This window comes from Euprymna scolopes, chromosome 27 (genome assembly GCF_053919585.1).
Source record: "Euprymna scolopes isolate OS-2025 chromosome 27, ASM5391958v1, whole genome shotgun sequence".
In the NCBI taxonomy this organism is placed as follows: Eukaryota; Metazoa; Mollusca; class Cephalopoda; order Sepiida; family Sepiolidae; genus Euprymna; species Euprymna scolopes.
In genome coordinates, this window is record NC_136508.1 from 102,546,262 (window position 1) to 102,562,416 (window position 16,155).

Genomic DNA, 16,155 nt, shown 5'->3' on the forward strand with positions numbered 1-16,155 from the left:
ATATATATATATATATATGAATTTTCTAATTACCAGAAAGCAGACCGGAAACCATATAAAACAGAACAGTACATATTTACTAAAATAAAATTAATAAATTTTTTTTTTAAAATTAGAACATTCATATTAGAATAAAATAAAATATACAGAAATAGGAATAAGCTAGGGTTAAATAACAATGAACATCATTATAATACCTTAAATGAGACACTGAATTTTTTTCTTCGGACAGAAACAACATGGCTGACGAGAGCCTAACATCATTTACGTTTTACCATTAACTGGTCCCCTTTTATGTTGGGTTCGAAACCAACGGTACCAATGTTTTCATGAACGTCTGTGCTATTCAATAAATAAATATTAAGTTCTTATATCGAAAAAAGTTTTTCTTTGTAATCGAGCACTTTGTTGGAATTCTTTCCCCAAAACCGTAAACAAATACATATATATATATATATATATATATATATATATATATATATATATATATATATATATATATATATATATATATATTAGTGAACGTGTCTCTGCGTGTGTTTGAATGTGTGTCTGTACATTTCCTTATGCAATAACGCTGTCAATTTTAAGTCTACAGACTCCGAATTTGATATACAGGGAACTATGAATTGGAAAAATCGGTTTTCGGACAGTAATTTGGCTGTTAAGGGGACAAAGTTCAACGATTTGACCTGGGAGAACACTACCAAACTCCACCGACAATTTTAAGTCTAAACACTTGAAATTTTATACATACGCTCCTTGGATATGGATCTAACTTAATAATTTGATTTGAACCCAAAACAATAAATGTTAAAGGGTCAGAATAGGGGGAAAAGTAAAAAAAAAAAGTGACCGCTGTTTCTTTTGCTCAATGTACAACTCTAAATACCTGGCCAACGCAAGGTTTAAATTCTAGTATATCTATAAAAGTAAAAGTGACTGTGCGTGTGTGTACGTGTGTACATTTCCCTACGCAATAACTCTGTCTATTTAATGTCTACAGACTCGACATTTGACATATTGGTACTGACATTTGGGAAAATCTTTGTGATCGGGTTTCGGATAGAAATTTGGCTGTTAAGGGGTCAAAGTTCAACGATTTGACCTTTGAGAGCTCCTCCGACAATTTTGGGTATAAACACTTGGTATTTTAGATATAGGTTCCCTGAATATATATCTAACTAAATAATTTAATTTGAGCCCAAAACAATTAATGTTAAGGGGTCATAAAAGGGGTCATATTAAAACAAATATCTATCTGCGGCCTCTACCAAATTACTCAGTCAATGTCTAGTCCAAATATATTAAATTTTACATAAAAGCTAATTCAGAAATGGAGCAGGCTTTTTAATCGGTTTGTGTCGAAAATTTTTAGTTACCTATATATAAATGTATGTAAGTTTGCATGTCTGCATAAAACTTCGACGGATGCGACGGATTTTATCAAGATTTTTGTAAGTTCGCTTTTCAGACGACAAATCTGTAACAATCGGCTTAAAACATATATATCTTAACCTTTAACTTCTACACAGGGTGTCGGTTTTTTCGCCGATATTTTTGAAAGTCATCCTCTCCTTTCCATTGTCTAGACTTAATTCATACAGAAGTAACTTCTGGTTTGTTGGTGGTCATAACAGCAAAGATGTCAGGTATTTTTCCTGTTCTTTTCCTCGTTCGCGTTTGAAGCTCAACCCTTATGATTACAATCACTGGAAAATCAGCTAAAACATTCATTTCTTCAACTGGACACTTTTCTACACGGAAGGGTAACTTTTTTCACCGATATTTTCAAAAACATCCCCTCTTTTAAATTGTCTAGTTTTAATTTAAAACTACGTAACTTCCGGTTTGGCGGTAGTTATCACAGCAAAGATGTCACTTTTTTTTCACGTGCTTTTCCTCCTACCTTCCTACTACCACTTTTCTTTTTTGCTCAACAAACACCTACAAACACACAGGCAACACCAGGCACCCCTGTTAGCATATATATATATATATATATATATATAATTATTTTTCTACTATAATATATATATATATATATATATATATATATATATATATATATATATATATACTCGGGTTTATTTATTTAAAAGTAATGGACTAATGAATTCAACGAGGTTGTTAAATAGTGCTCAATAAAAAGAGCTAATAATACTTTTTATTGTTATATAAACATGGTCACATCCTGCTGCTACAAATAGCAAACTTTATTCATTGAACTTTTGAATAGTCAAGTCGCTGCCTGATGATATCTGTTATTTGATTGAAACAAGTGGCTATTTGTAGCAGCGGGATATGAGCATGTTTATATAACATTAAACAACTATATATATATATATATATATATATATATATATATATATATATATATATATATATATATATATATATATATATATATATATATATATATGAGCTTTCCGTTGAGGTTACCTCAAGGGTAAATGTCTCACATGCTTTTTTCCGTTCAGGGAATTCTTCTTTTTCTTTCTCTTCAAACAATGTCCTATTGTTAAGAGTGTTTTTATTCATAAAGATGGAGAGAGAGAGAGAGAGAGAGAGAGAGAGAGAGAGAGAAGACAGTGCCAGAGAGACAGACACACAGAGTGTGGGGAGAGAGAAATAAGTTCTGTAAATTTAAAAATATTGCAAAATTATTATTCGTTTAAAGATACATGAATTTAAATTTTTATTTTCATTAATAATTGGATTTTTATTTAATTGCTCATATCAGAGTTTCTGGTCCAGGAATGGGTATGTTTGATCCTGCAGAACGGTGGTTCATTAAAATTGTGGGGTCTGCGTTCGCGCCTGGTTCACAAAGTATGGAAATAAAAAAATAAAAAATAAAAAAAACGGGTACAAGTGTTTTTGATATAGATATACATAAGAATTATTTGATAAGTATGTTTTAACTTAAACAGGGATGGTATATTATAATTCTGGGGTCTGCGTTCGCACCGGGCCTCCAGAGGATGGAAATAGGTACCAAATTTTATAAAGACGTTTCATATCTGTCTGCGTTAGTATACTTTGATAATTATGTTTCAGTTTGAAGAAATATGGTATAATAAGATTATGGGGTGTTCGTCCGCACCTGACCTCTATGGAATAGAAATATGTCACAAAGTTTGGCAAGGTTTTAATATAGATCCACAGAATATTGTGATAAGTGCTTCAGTGTGAACAGGTATGCTATAATAAATAAAGGGGTGTATCTATTTTATTTTTACTTTCATCATATTTTGCTTTGGTTTTAATACCCTCAAATTCGAAGCTATCTCTTTACAACCCTTCCTTTCCGTAATCTATCATACTTTCATAAATCAGAGTCCATTTTCTGTAGGCTGTTTTTGAACCCAGTCAACGACGGGTAATTTTGCTAGTATATATATATATATATATATATATATATATATATATATATATACAGTAGCGTCCAAAAGTTAAGAGACGGTCGATCTTTTTTTTTTAATTATTCTAACTTTATCTATAAAAAAGGGGCAACCTTTTCCTGGTGAATTTTCCAATGTTTAATAATAGTAGTGTAATAAAAATATTTTTTTTTATATTGGTGTTTGAATACATATCAGGTTTTTACATATAAATACATTTAATTAAATTGCTAGTGTCCAAAATTTAAGGAACGAGGGAAATTATTAATGAAAAAACAGAATCCTTCCAGTTTTTAGTAAAAAAACCCTTGTTTTCAATCACACTATGGAATATTTTGCTGCAAAGCAGAACTAATCGTTCACATGTTATTTGATGATTTTTTTCATACATTCCCCTAAATCATCAAAATTTGTGGGGTGGGGGGGTTCTGTGATGTTATTATCAATAATTTTCCAAACATTTTGAATTGGTATACGGTCGGGTTTCTAAGCTGGATAATACATAACGCAAATAGTTAATCTATTAGCTCTTCTAAAATTATTTTTGCTGCATGGTACGGTGCGTTGTCTTGCATAAAGATATCAGAATCAGAAACGTTCTCTAATCAATTATCTGTACATTTGGGCATTTACTTTTCCATTAATCCTCACAAAGGGGCTATATAATTTTTTTTTAAATATTTTTTATTTAACTATCATTATTTAGCATTAAAAAATTCACCATTTTTTTACCCTTTTCATAGATAAAGTTAGAAGCCACTAATTAAAAAAGATCAACCGTTCCTTAAATTTTAGACGCAATATATATATATATATATATATATATATATATATATATATATATATATATATATATATATATATATATAGCTGTGTGTGAGTGCGTATCAATGTTTTAATCATTATAAGATTTTTGTATGCTAGCTGTGCGCCTGGCGCGTCCCAATTAAAATATGCGGTTAAATATATTTTAAATCCTGCAGAGTTCGTATTTAAACGTAGAAACTATTTTCCATTGATTATTTTATCAAGCCTGATAATGATAAAAAGGAAAAAATAAACAATATTTAGTTCCATCGACAAGAATCAAAACGAAAACATACAACCTTCCTGCCTTATTCCTTAACCTAAAAGCTCAGACGGTTGACTTACATATAAACGTGGATGTGTGCAGGGAAGCAGATTTAATCGACTTCTAACCCCCTTCGCCTCCTCCAGATACAACTACTACCACGACTACTACCTCAACTACTACTACTACTACAAAATTGAATTATTTTGTGGGTTTTTTTTTTATTTCATCTACAGCAACCATTTTACCCAAGTAAAAACCAAATCCAAATTCTGCTACTCGTAATTCTATCCTATGTTTCTATATTTAAACATAATATATAATAACATTAACACTAGAGTTTTGTTTCATATTTCAACATAATATATAATAACATAAACACACGAGTTTGGTTTACTATTTTAACATAAAATATAATAACAATAACACTAGAGTTTGGTTTCATATTTTAACATAATAACATTAACACTAGAGTTTGGTTTCATATTTAAACATAATATATAATAACATAAACACAAGAGTTTGGTTTCATATTTTTACATAATATATAATCACATTAACACTAGAGTTTGGTTTCATATTTAAACATAATATATACTCAAATTAAGACTAATGTTTGGTGTCATATTGTAACATAATATATAATAACAATAAGACTAGAGTTTGGTTTCATATTTTAACATAATATATAATAATATTAAGAGTAAAGTTTGGTTTCATATTTCAACATAATATAAAAGAACATTAACAGATAATTTTAGTTTCATATTTAAACATAATATATAATGACATTAAAACTAAAGTTTGGTTTCATATTTCAACATAATATATAATAACATAAAGACTAAAGTTTTGTTTCATATTAAATCTTAATATATAATAACATTAATACTAGAGTTTGGTTTCGATATTTACACATAATATATAATAACATTTACACTAGAGTTTGGTTTCATATTTCAACATAATATATAATCACATCAAGACAAAAGTTTTGTATTCATATTTTAACATAATATATAATAACATTAAGATTAAAGCTGGTTTCATATTTTAACATAATATATAATGACATTAAAACTAAAGTTTGGTTTCATATTTTAACATAATGTATAATAACATTAACAAAATAGTTTGGTTTGATTTTTTTACATAATATATAATAACATTAACACTGAAGTTTGGTTTCATATTTCAACATAATATATAATAACGTTAACGCTAAAGTTTGGTTTCATATTTTAACATAATATATAATAACATTAACACTAAAGTTTGGTTTTAATATTTCGACAAATTATATAATAACATGAGAACAAAGTTTAGTTTCATATTTCAACATAATATATAATAACCGTAAGACTAAAGTTTGGTTTCATATTTCAACATAATATATAATAACATTTAGACAAAAGTTTGGATTCATATTTTAACATAATATATAATAACATTTAAGTAAAGTTTGGTTTCTATATTTCAACATAATATATAATACCCTTAAGACTAAAGTTTGGTTTCATATTTCAACATAATATATAATAACATTTAGACAAAAGTTTGGATTCATATTTTAACATAATATATAATAACATTTAAGTAAAGATTGGTTGCTATATTTCAACATAATATATAATACCCTTAAGACTAAAGTTTGGTTTCATATTTCAACATAATATATAATAACATTTAGACAAAAGTTTGGATTCATATTTTAACATAATATATAATAACATTTAAGTAAAGTTTAGTTTCTATATTTCAACATAATATATAATAAACTTAAGACTAAAGTTTGGTTTCATATTTCAACATAATATATAACACCCTTAAGACTAAAGTTTGGGTTCATATGTCAACATAATATAGAATAACATTAACACTAAATTTGGTTTCATACCTCAACATAATATATAATAAACTTAAGACTAAAGCGTTGTTTCATATTGCAACATAATATATAATAACATTGGCACTAAATTATGGAAGAGACTTTAAGCAGGAATACCGGTTAGGTTAACCATCTGTAAGAAACCGTACAATTAATAAATAATTGATCTTTTTTTTTAACAACTGAATATGCAAATTAGAAAATCTTCATATAATCGCTTTCATAGGCAGGAATGAATACAGAAACAACGTCGTTTTAATAATTTTTTATTCAAAAGGTTACGTGTTTATACCAGTGTGCGAGGATATATATGTATATATATATATTTATATATATATATATATATATATATATATATATATATATATATATAAACTACTTACTTTACTCCCATAAAATTAATATACGAAAGTATAAATTCATGCATAAAATTTAAGAACATACTCCAAATGTTCTCAATACGTAGGTAAAGCTAGTAATTTATAAAATGTATATGGCTATTAAGCTACACTGAATACTCCGCGTTTCATCCACTCTAGGATTCTTCAGGCTTATGACGGAAGAATTCTAGAGTGGATTAAATGCAGAATATTGAGTGTAGCTAAATATATATATATATATATATATATATATATATATATATATATATATATATATAAATATAATTCAATGTATTTCAACATAGCCGTATTGAAATGAAGTGTTTGAGTTTCATATCAAATATTTTTCTTATTCTTAGCAAGAAAAAAACTACTTTAGAAAATTAATATCCTTAACCTATAGGGGTTCAATGTCTATCATCTCATCAGAGGAGAGAAAATATTAGTAAATACTTATAAAGATATGCGCCCTATTCGCTAAAGTCAGTGAGACATGGAAAGTCAAAATTCAAAATAATTAATTAATCAGAAGTCCTGTAGCCAGAGGATTTGCAGAAAAGGATATAAAAATTGTAGACGCAGATTGCGTGCTTTAAAGAACGTCCACCATGGATTTTACCACGCAATCTGGATTTACAGTTTTACTTTTCTTTTTCTTCAAATCCTCTTAATACAGGACTAAAAGAAAACTCCGGTGACTAAATTAATAAGATGTTAATAAAAAAAAACTTTATCTAAAAAAAAAAACTATCAACCGCCTCGATATTGAATTCTTATATACGAATATTGCCATTAAGAAATGCCTAAAACTACTTCTAAAGATTTGAATAAAATAAAAAGCAACTTACATTTCCCCTTATATATATATATATATATATATATATATATATATATATATATATATATATATATATATATATATATACGTATTAAGTAATGTGATTGATAATTTAAAATTTAAAAATCAAATTATAATTAAATTAAAAATCCGTTTCATAAGAAGGAACAACAAAAAAATCAATTATCTGTACGATCGTTTCTGAAAACAATGCTTTTTATTGTGGTATACATCAAGTTATGTACAATAATTATATATAGATTTTTGATAAGCAAGGTCTCCTCATCAGCAAATTTTGAAGGGTTTTTATTGAATTTAAAAAGCACCATAAATAAACCTAGCATTAAAAGTAAGGCAGATGAATTTGAAAAAAAATGAAATAAAAGGTCTGGATTTAAAATTTCTAAGAAAATTAATATGGGTTGGAGATAAAAATAAGTAGAGAAAAATATATATTTTTGAATTTACATAATAAATTTGCTTTAAAAATATATATATATATATATATATATATATATATATATATCCCCTGTCTGATATATATATATATATATATATATATATATATATATATATATATATATATATATATATATATATATATATACAATTACCTTGTCGTATTTACTGTTTTAAGTTTTTAATTTGGATATGAGTTCGAGTATTTGGTTGTACTTACAAGAAGTCTAGAAAAACATGATACTCGCATTCACATATCTTCGTTACTTCTTGTTATTTTACTTAATTTTTTAAGGAATTTCCATTGATTAACTAATGCAGGTCTTATTATTTATACACTGTTCATACCAGGAAGAGGCTACATGATTCAATTTGGTTCTTAAAACAATGTTATATTAAAAGAATTCATGAGAATAATTTTCCATCTAGCACTTGCCATACACACATATACCAGACTTAAAAGTTCCTCTGAACCTTGAGCAAATTTATTTTTGCAAGAATCGACATCGATTTTGTTTTCACCTCTTTTAATTAGTTTGCTTCTCACGTTCGCATAAAATTTCACGAAAAAGACGGCATCCATTCAAAACGAAACATTTATAACGGAATCCAGATTTTTTTATTTTTTTATTTTGTAATTTTCGTTCACACATTTAAATCCGTTTTTATTTTGGCGGATTCAAATATTATTTTACGCTATCATTTCATCGATTGTAAAAAAAATAAAATATATATTTCTATCACTGTCATATTCGTTCATTATAATGATTCAAAATGCCACATTGGAGGCTGTGTAAAATAGGTAAAAGAAATGCAACAACTATATAAGTCACAAATATTAATAGAGTAGTGAATAAATGTCACTTATCATATATATATATATATATATATATATATATATATATATATATATATATATATATACAAATAAAGAGAGAGAGACAGACAGAGATTGAGAGAGAGAGAATTGATATTTAAATACATGTATATATTCGATGCTTAAGTCATGTACATGTATATATTCATAAATATATTCATGTGTTTATATATAAGCATATGTACACTCCTATACGCACATATCTGCAACTATATAAATACACACATATATGTGTATAGATATGCATATATAGTGAGAGATACATGCATACATGCACATATTTGCGGATATATGACTCCATTACATATATATATATATATATATATATATATATATATATATATATATATATATATATATATATATATATATATATATACTCGGGGTGTTTTATATTCAAAAGTAATGGACTAATGAATTCAACGAGGTTGTTAGATAGTGCTCAATAAAAAGAGCTGATAATACTTGTTTATTGTTATATAAACATGCTCACATCCCGCTGCTACAAATAGCAAACAAGTGGCTATTTGTAGCAGCGGGATGTGAGCATGTTTATATAACAATAAACAAGTATTATATATATATATATATATATATATATATATATATATATATGTATATACTAGCAAAGATACCCGCGCATCTTCCGGGACTGTGCTGCACACTTAGGTACGCGATTCGTGACCACCTTTCCAGTGGTCCTGGATATGACGCTAAACTATATCCGATGGTGAAGCCTCAGCTGTCGGGCTTCGGGAAGTGTGGAGTCACTCCTTGATTGGCATTGCCCCCAGGTCCACTCTGACCTGGTCTGATAGTACCTATTAGGGTCCCAACTATGGGTTGAATAGAAACTGACTGGAAAAAATATATACATATTCTATCAAAAGCCTTTTCTTCACAATCACTGGATTCGGCATCAAATCACCTGAAAAGGGTTGATATGCCGCAAAACAAAACAACTAACCAACAACCTTTCCAATAAGTGGATGTTGTAAGAGGGAAGTAAATTTCAACTTCATGCTTAAATCTTATTCAACAAATTCAATACTGAAAACATACCACAATGAGATCATATCAGTTTTTCATCACCTCCTTTTGTAGAACTTTTCATTGAAGAGCCTCGTGGTAAACTGCATTTCTTCTTCTTTGATTTGGAGTCAAAATGTACAGTTTTTCTGAACTTCCTGTCCGGCTGATGGAGACGTAGAACATGCCGTGACTGAGGCAGGCTGGTGTCACGTCTCCGCCAATGGTTTTAAACGTCTGACCCTGTCTTTTATTTATGCTCATTGCAATACACAACTTCACAGGAAACATATTTAGAAAGTACAATTACAACAACGCCCCAAATCCCCCCGGACGCCCCCGAATCTCCCAGCCCAAATATAAACAAAATATTTTTTTTTTGGGGGGGGGGCAAGTGTTCGTGCTCATGTTCGGTGAACTTATCATAGAAAAGTGATCCCCCAATTTATTTAAACTGACATTTCTTTAAAAACTCCCAGGGTCCAGGAGTTCATAGCATGCAAACGGTAAATTTGCGACGGGTCTGATTATCAGATTTGGGGTGAGAAAAAAAATATGGGTTTGTCAAAAAACGAAAATAAATGTCTTTTTTATCATGAAAATAATTATTCGTCCAATTATGAGAAAGTGAAAGGAGGTCTGGGGTAATTTTTTTTTTGTTTTGGCTAGTAAATACACGGGAGGGCATCTTGCTTGCCAAACTGTAATCATTACGTTGGGTACTAAATGTCTTCAAATATGAATAACTACTCGTTTATGCAAGAAATAAATACAATATTCGTTCTCAGCGTCCCCCAACACTTCTAAAAGTCGACAATTCAAGGGGGAATGCCGACGGGCGGTAAACTGAAAATTACCGATTTATGTTAATAATCATACCATAGCGATGTATGTGATATTATATATGGTAAAAAAAAATATATATTTTATATTAAATCCAAATAATTATAAAACTCAAATGACCTTGTAACTGGTATTGTAACCCAATATCCAGTTTACCATTTCCAGTTGCGTCTGCGTACATAAACATAAACCCATAACAGTGTAAAATAAACATAAATCGCTACTTTTGCAGAATTTTACCTGCGCACTAAAATATTAAGGCTATTATTTCGAAAGTATTATTTAACATGGGAAGGGCGGGGGTATTTTGCAACTATTCTGTATTATGTACTTGCAATAACCCTTATCCCTGAGTGGATTCCGGGCCTTGATACGTGATGATCACTGTGTAAAAAAAAATACAACAATACTACCACAATTTTCTTACAAATCAATCAACTTTGACCCGTTGACAATGTATTATTTTACTGTGTTCGTTTTCAGCGTCCCAATTGTTTTTTTTTGTCGCGTTTAAGTTATACAAATAAAACATTGTTAATACTTTCTACATTTTTTACATCGTTCATTTCCGTATTACGTTTAAGTTATTTTAACACAACGTTCTTGCAAATAAATCTACATTAACCGTTTGACAACCAAAAGAACATTTTACAACGTATTGTTTTACTGTGTACGTTTTCAGCGTCCCAATTGTTATTTTTCGCGTTGAAATTAAAAGATATATCAAAGTTTGAATTTAACTCTTAGTATTATGCTATCTGTTATGTGTCCATTTACCTATAAGTATGGCAAACAAACCGCTAATACTTCAATGGCTGCAATTTTTTAATAAAAAATAAACATATATAAACAGAGCGATGAATTAGATCGGCGTGAAACTACTAAATACAGTGAAAAAACCCGGATTACTCAACAATAACAAATAAAAATGGTTTGTACTCATGCAGAGAGTGATCCAGACGTAACTCAGCGCAACATGACGTCAACAGCCGGGGTAAGCCGAGCGTCGCCGAGAAAATTAAGCCTTCTGACCAAACATAAAGCTGAACCAATGACAATGTAGCGCAATTGTTTTAAATGCGACGCGCGTTCGCGCGAGTTGAAAACTCAAAGCAGCAGACGACAATTTGGAAGAGGAAGAAAGTAAAATAAATCAGTAAAAAAGCACATAATTTCGTATTTTAACGTCAGAAAAAGGAACATAAATTTGCAGTCTTAAGTGAGCAGCTGGAAACACCAACCGGAGTCCTCTACTTTTCTAAAAAAAATACTGGCACGGACGAAAACTTGTACATCATGTGGACAAGGAAAGGAAAGCGATGGCTATGCCTGGAGGTGTCAAGCTACCACATGTCGAACCTGTATATCACCCGAACTGGTAATTCTCTTTTTTTCCAAGTCAAGGCCTACAATTGCCATTGTAGGCGTTTGAGCGAGCAACACAGAATGCGGAATACGATTACGCACACACACGATTAATAAAACAACGGTCTGAGGAAACAACAATATCTGCTTTAATAGGAAAAAAAAGAAACAATTATATCTCAGCCAGTTTTTTTTCAATTTTTCTAGTTTTCACATTTTTCCTTGAGAAAAAAAAATAATTAAATAAAAAGAACACCCCAAAAAAGAAAGATAATTATTTTTCAATTTTTCTGGAATAAAACAATTTGCACACAAAAGTGTTTATTTGACTTACCTTTGAACCTTTTCTCGAACAAAAAATATCGGCCAATGTCAAGTTTCTTTCCAACTTCTCAACAAACATTTTAAAAGGTTTTCGGTGGTGCTGGAAACGAATACCATATTTTAATTTTGGGCAGATTAGTAGCGTTCATGATATGAAGATTTTTTTTTCAAAAAGTGGCGGATCACTTTCCTATATAAATTTAACGTAAAATTAGCAGCTATCTTCTGGCCATGTCGTAATTTCTTCATATCAAAACAAATTAAAATGATATTCGTTTCCCCGAAACCGGCGCTGTTTTTTTTTTTTTTTTTTTTTTTTTTTTTTTTACTAAGATTCGTTCATTTTTTTCCATCTCATTATTTAGGACGCTAATTATGCTGTCAGTAATTTTACAAAAATATAATTTTTTTTTCATTATACAACTTGTACAGTTGTTAACAGTTGCTTCATCAGTTAAATATTTCACAAAAATTATGTTTACATTAGGGGGCTGTGGAGCCCCCTTATGTAAACAGAATGTATGTAAAATAGTAAACGATTCTGCTTTAATGGTTTAATGATTAATGTCGGCACGTTACTTACGGAAGGCCATCGACCTTGTTCTTTTAAATTTTAAGTATCTTCCTTTTTAATGTTTAATATTAATCAATTTTTTTGCGATAAAGCATTTTGTTGGACATATTTTGTTGAGGAAAGTGTTTTTTTCACGAAAAAATCATATTTATCCATTAAAAAGAATTATAAAAAGATATCACATAATGCAATAATTAAATAAAAGTATTAATGTTACGCTTATAATGTTTCATACAAGTTCGCTTGCATTGATGAAATTAAATTCGTATACCACGCTGAGGTTATGATTTGGTTATGAATAGGAGTGTGTTTACCAATTTCTTGCTTTGGTAATTAGATATTTTGTTTGTTTTTGCTAATTGTTTTTATTTTTATAATTTTATAAAAATGTCGCTTATTTTGGAACAAAACATTGACACTATGGAAAATATTAATTTCATTGACGTTATTCTACTTGCCATTATTTTTTTTTTAACGATGCATGTATAATGCCGTAAATCGGTTTAATAAAAGTGAGCATCATGGCTGATTTTAATTTGAAATTTGTTAAAATGCATTTATTTTTGCATTGAAATTTATACTGACGGCATTAATTAATCAAGGCGTATTATTGTAAAAGAAAAACAAAAACATTAATTTGTATACATAAAAATTTAATTTCAGTAGGGAAAGCTCTAGTTCCTGTTTCCGAGTGCTCCCTAATTTGTTGTCACTCATTACAATGTTTAAGAAAACTTTTTAGTTTGCTGGCGACCATTATTAAGCTTGAGTTCGATGAAAGTGGATTCTTATCAATCGGCACAGTTTAGCATACACAGCCAGCTTTAAAAATGCAATTGCATTCATTATCTCGTAATATTTGACAATGCATTTTATGTTTACTGACCCTCATTTAATATTTCAGTGTTTTAATTATTTCAAACTTGTATATTTTGACGCCGTCAGGGAAATTGTTGTTCAAACATTTCCAAAAGGCAATAGTATCTTCTTGTTGGCCACTATTATTAATGTCGTTTTTTTTTTTTTTTTTTTTTTTTTACGTGAAGTTGAACGTCAAGAAACGACATTATTTTTGCACTAACTTAATAAAAACTATCCTCAATCGATTTTCTAAGGTCAACAGTATTGTGAGTGCCAGGGACAACAACTTTTTTTACCAAATGCTGGATTGGCAAATAATGTGTGGAGTGATTTAATGAAGTCAGACAACAAAGAAATATGGTATATTGTCCTAGCAATATTATTCGCAAAGCGAGCTATTCTTTCATTGAGCAATATTAGGTCTAAGGTTTTGAGCATCTGAATTGTACATTTCTGGTTATTTTCTATTGGAATAATTATATTTTTGCCTCAAAAATGATCGCGAAAGATTATTTGTACTTTATAAGCCTGTTCGTACAATGACTCACGTCAGTCCATACACTTTTGTCACACGTGGTCAATTCATGAGGGTCAATTCATGCCAAATAGACACAGACCATCTTTCTAGCACATAACAAAGCTACATAGACCATTCCGTCTGCAAAGATCAGATCCCAAATCAACAATGTTAAACTTAACTTAAACACCTTGGGTTCGAGGATAGTCAAAGCATAGCGAAATAATATGAATACAATACATAGAGGACATTGCCAAGGCTGTTGGAAAGAAGCTGGGTTTCCCGTATAAAGCTAGGAACCTACTCACGCTTGAGAGTATGCTGTGCCTGTACAAGGCCAGCATTCGCCCATGCATGGTGTATTGTTGTCAGATCTAGACTGGGGCATTTACTACTAATCTCTCTCTCTCTCTCTCTCTCTCTCTTTGACAACTCTTTTTTGGCCTTTATCTATCTAATCGGTCCCACTTTATCAACTAAACTCAAGCCCCTGTCTCATCGACGCTATATTACATCACTGCGTCTGTTTTACAAATATTTTAGTGGAATGTGTACTGATGATCGTGTTTCACTTGTAACCCATCGACTTACATATCCCCGACAAACCAGCTTAGCACTAAGATCTCACCCCTTCACGTTTTTTGTCCCTAAATGCCAGACAGTTTCTTCCCTCGAACAGTTAGACGTTGGAATCCCCTTCCTGCTGCCTGCTTCCCTGGCTGTGCTAATATGCAGAAATTTAAATGGTAAATAAACAAATATCTTGTTTAGTTTTCCTATACATGCCCCCAAAATAGTAGCCCCTTGCGTCTAAACGGCAATATGCTTTGTAAGGTGGGGAACACGGGTAAAAATAACTAAGTGACAAAAGTAGTTGATATATATTTACCACAAGTCCGTAACAGCGCTCATCTTCTATAAATTTGATAGTGGTTGCATTATGTATATGATCATTTTTTACATTAATCTCAACATTTGAATTTCAGTAATAGCAGTCATCACATATGAAATTACCTTCGAGACACACTTTTGTTAAGTCTGGCTTTACTAAATCGCAAATAGAACTTAACTCCGACACATCATTTTGTTGAGTCAAGCAGTTCCTTTGCTTCTAGCGTGATGAAACGGCTGGTACAAATCAATTGATTGCAGTGATATTTTTTTTATGTTTATAGATTATTCGAACAGTTATTGTCATCGTGTATATTATAATTTCCGGTTAGCATTGATTAAACACCCAGCGTAAGTAGGGTGTGTCTTTCTGAACTAAAGATTATTTATTATAACTAAAGAACCAATAGTGAATTGAATCCGAATAATCAAATCGATTGAAATGATGAAGGATCACCTAAAAATCTCTGGAACTTAATAAACATTTTTTTGCGATAAATGTATGCATATACGCGATGCTTACATTAATATTCCAGAAATTTTCTTACGGTCATTTTTCTTGATAGTACACTTATAAAAATATGTTCCCCTTCAGACTAATCTCCTCCAGCTGAAATGCAACGTTCTAACAATTCTGGTAGGCCACATAGATGCCCTATTGTGTGAGCATGTCAATGAACGTCGTCACTGACTATTTCATCTCATCAATCGCCTAATAACGACACTTTCTAAGGTTTTTTTTCGTGTAAGTACTCCCGCCGCAGGTAAGCAAATGTGGCCTCTTACCCCGTCGATTCTGCAATGGCCGTGATTGTCCTCTTCTGGAAGGTCCT

The 16,155-nt window shown here is 30.1% G+C and overlaps 1 long non-coding RNA gene across 1 annotated transcript in view; it reads left to right on the top strand.

Annotated features, from left to right (window-relative positions):
• Positions 1-12,109: 12,109 nt before the first annotated feature.
• Positions 12,110-16,155, top strand: part of LOC145248750 (uncharacterized) — a 749,979-nt gene continuing 745,933 nt past the window's right edge. Inside the window, exon 1 of the long non-coding RNA XR_013863393.1 lies at positions 12,110-12,168. This is a non-coding gene — a long non-coding RNA (uncharacterized LOC145248750). The remainder of the gene's footprint in view (positions 12,169-16,155) is intronic.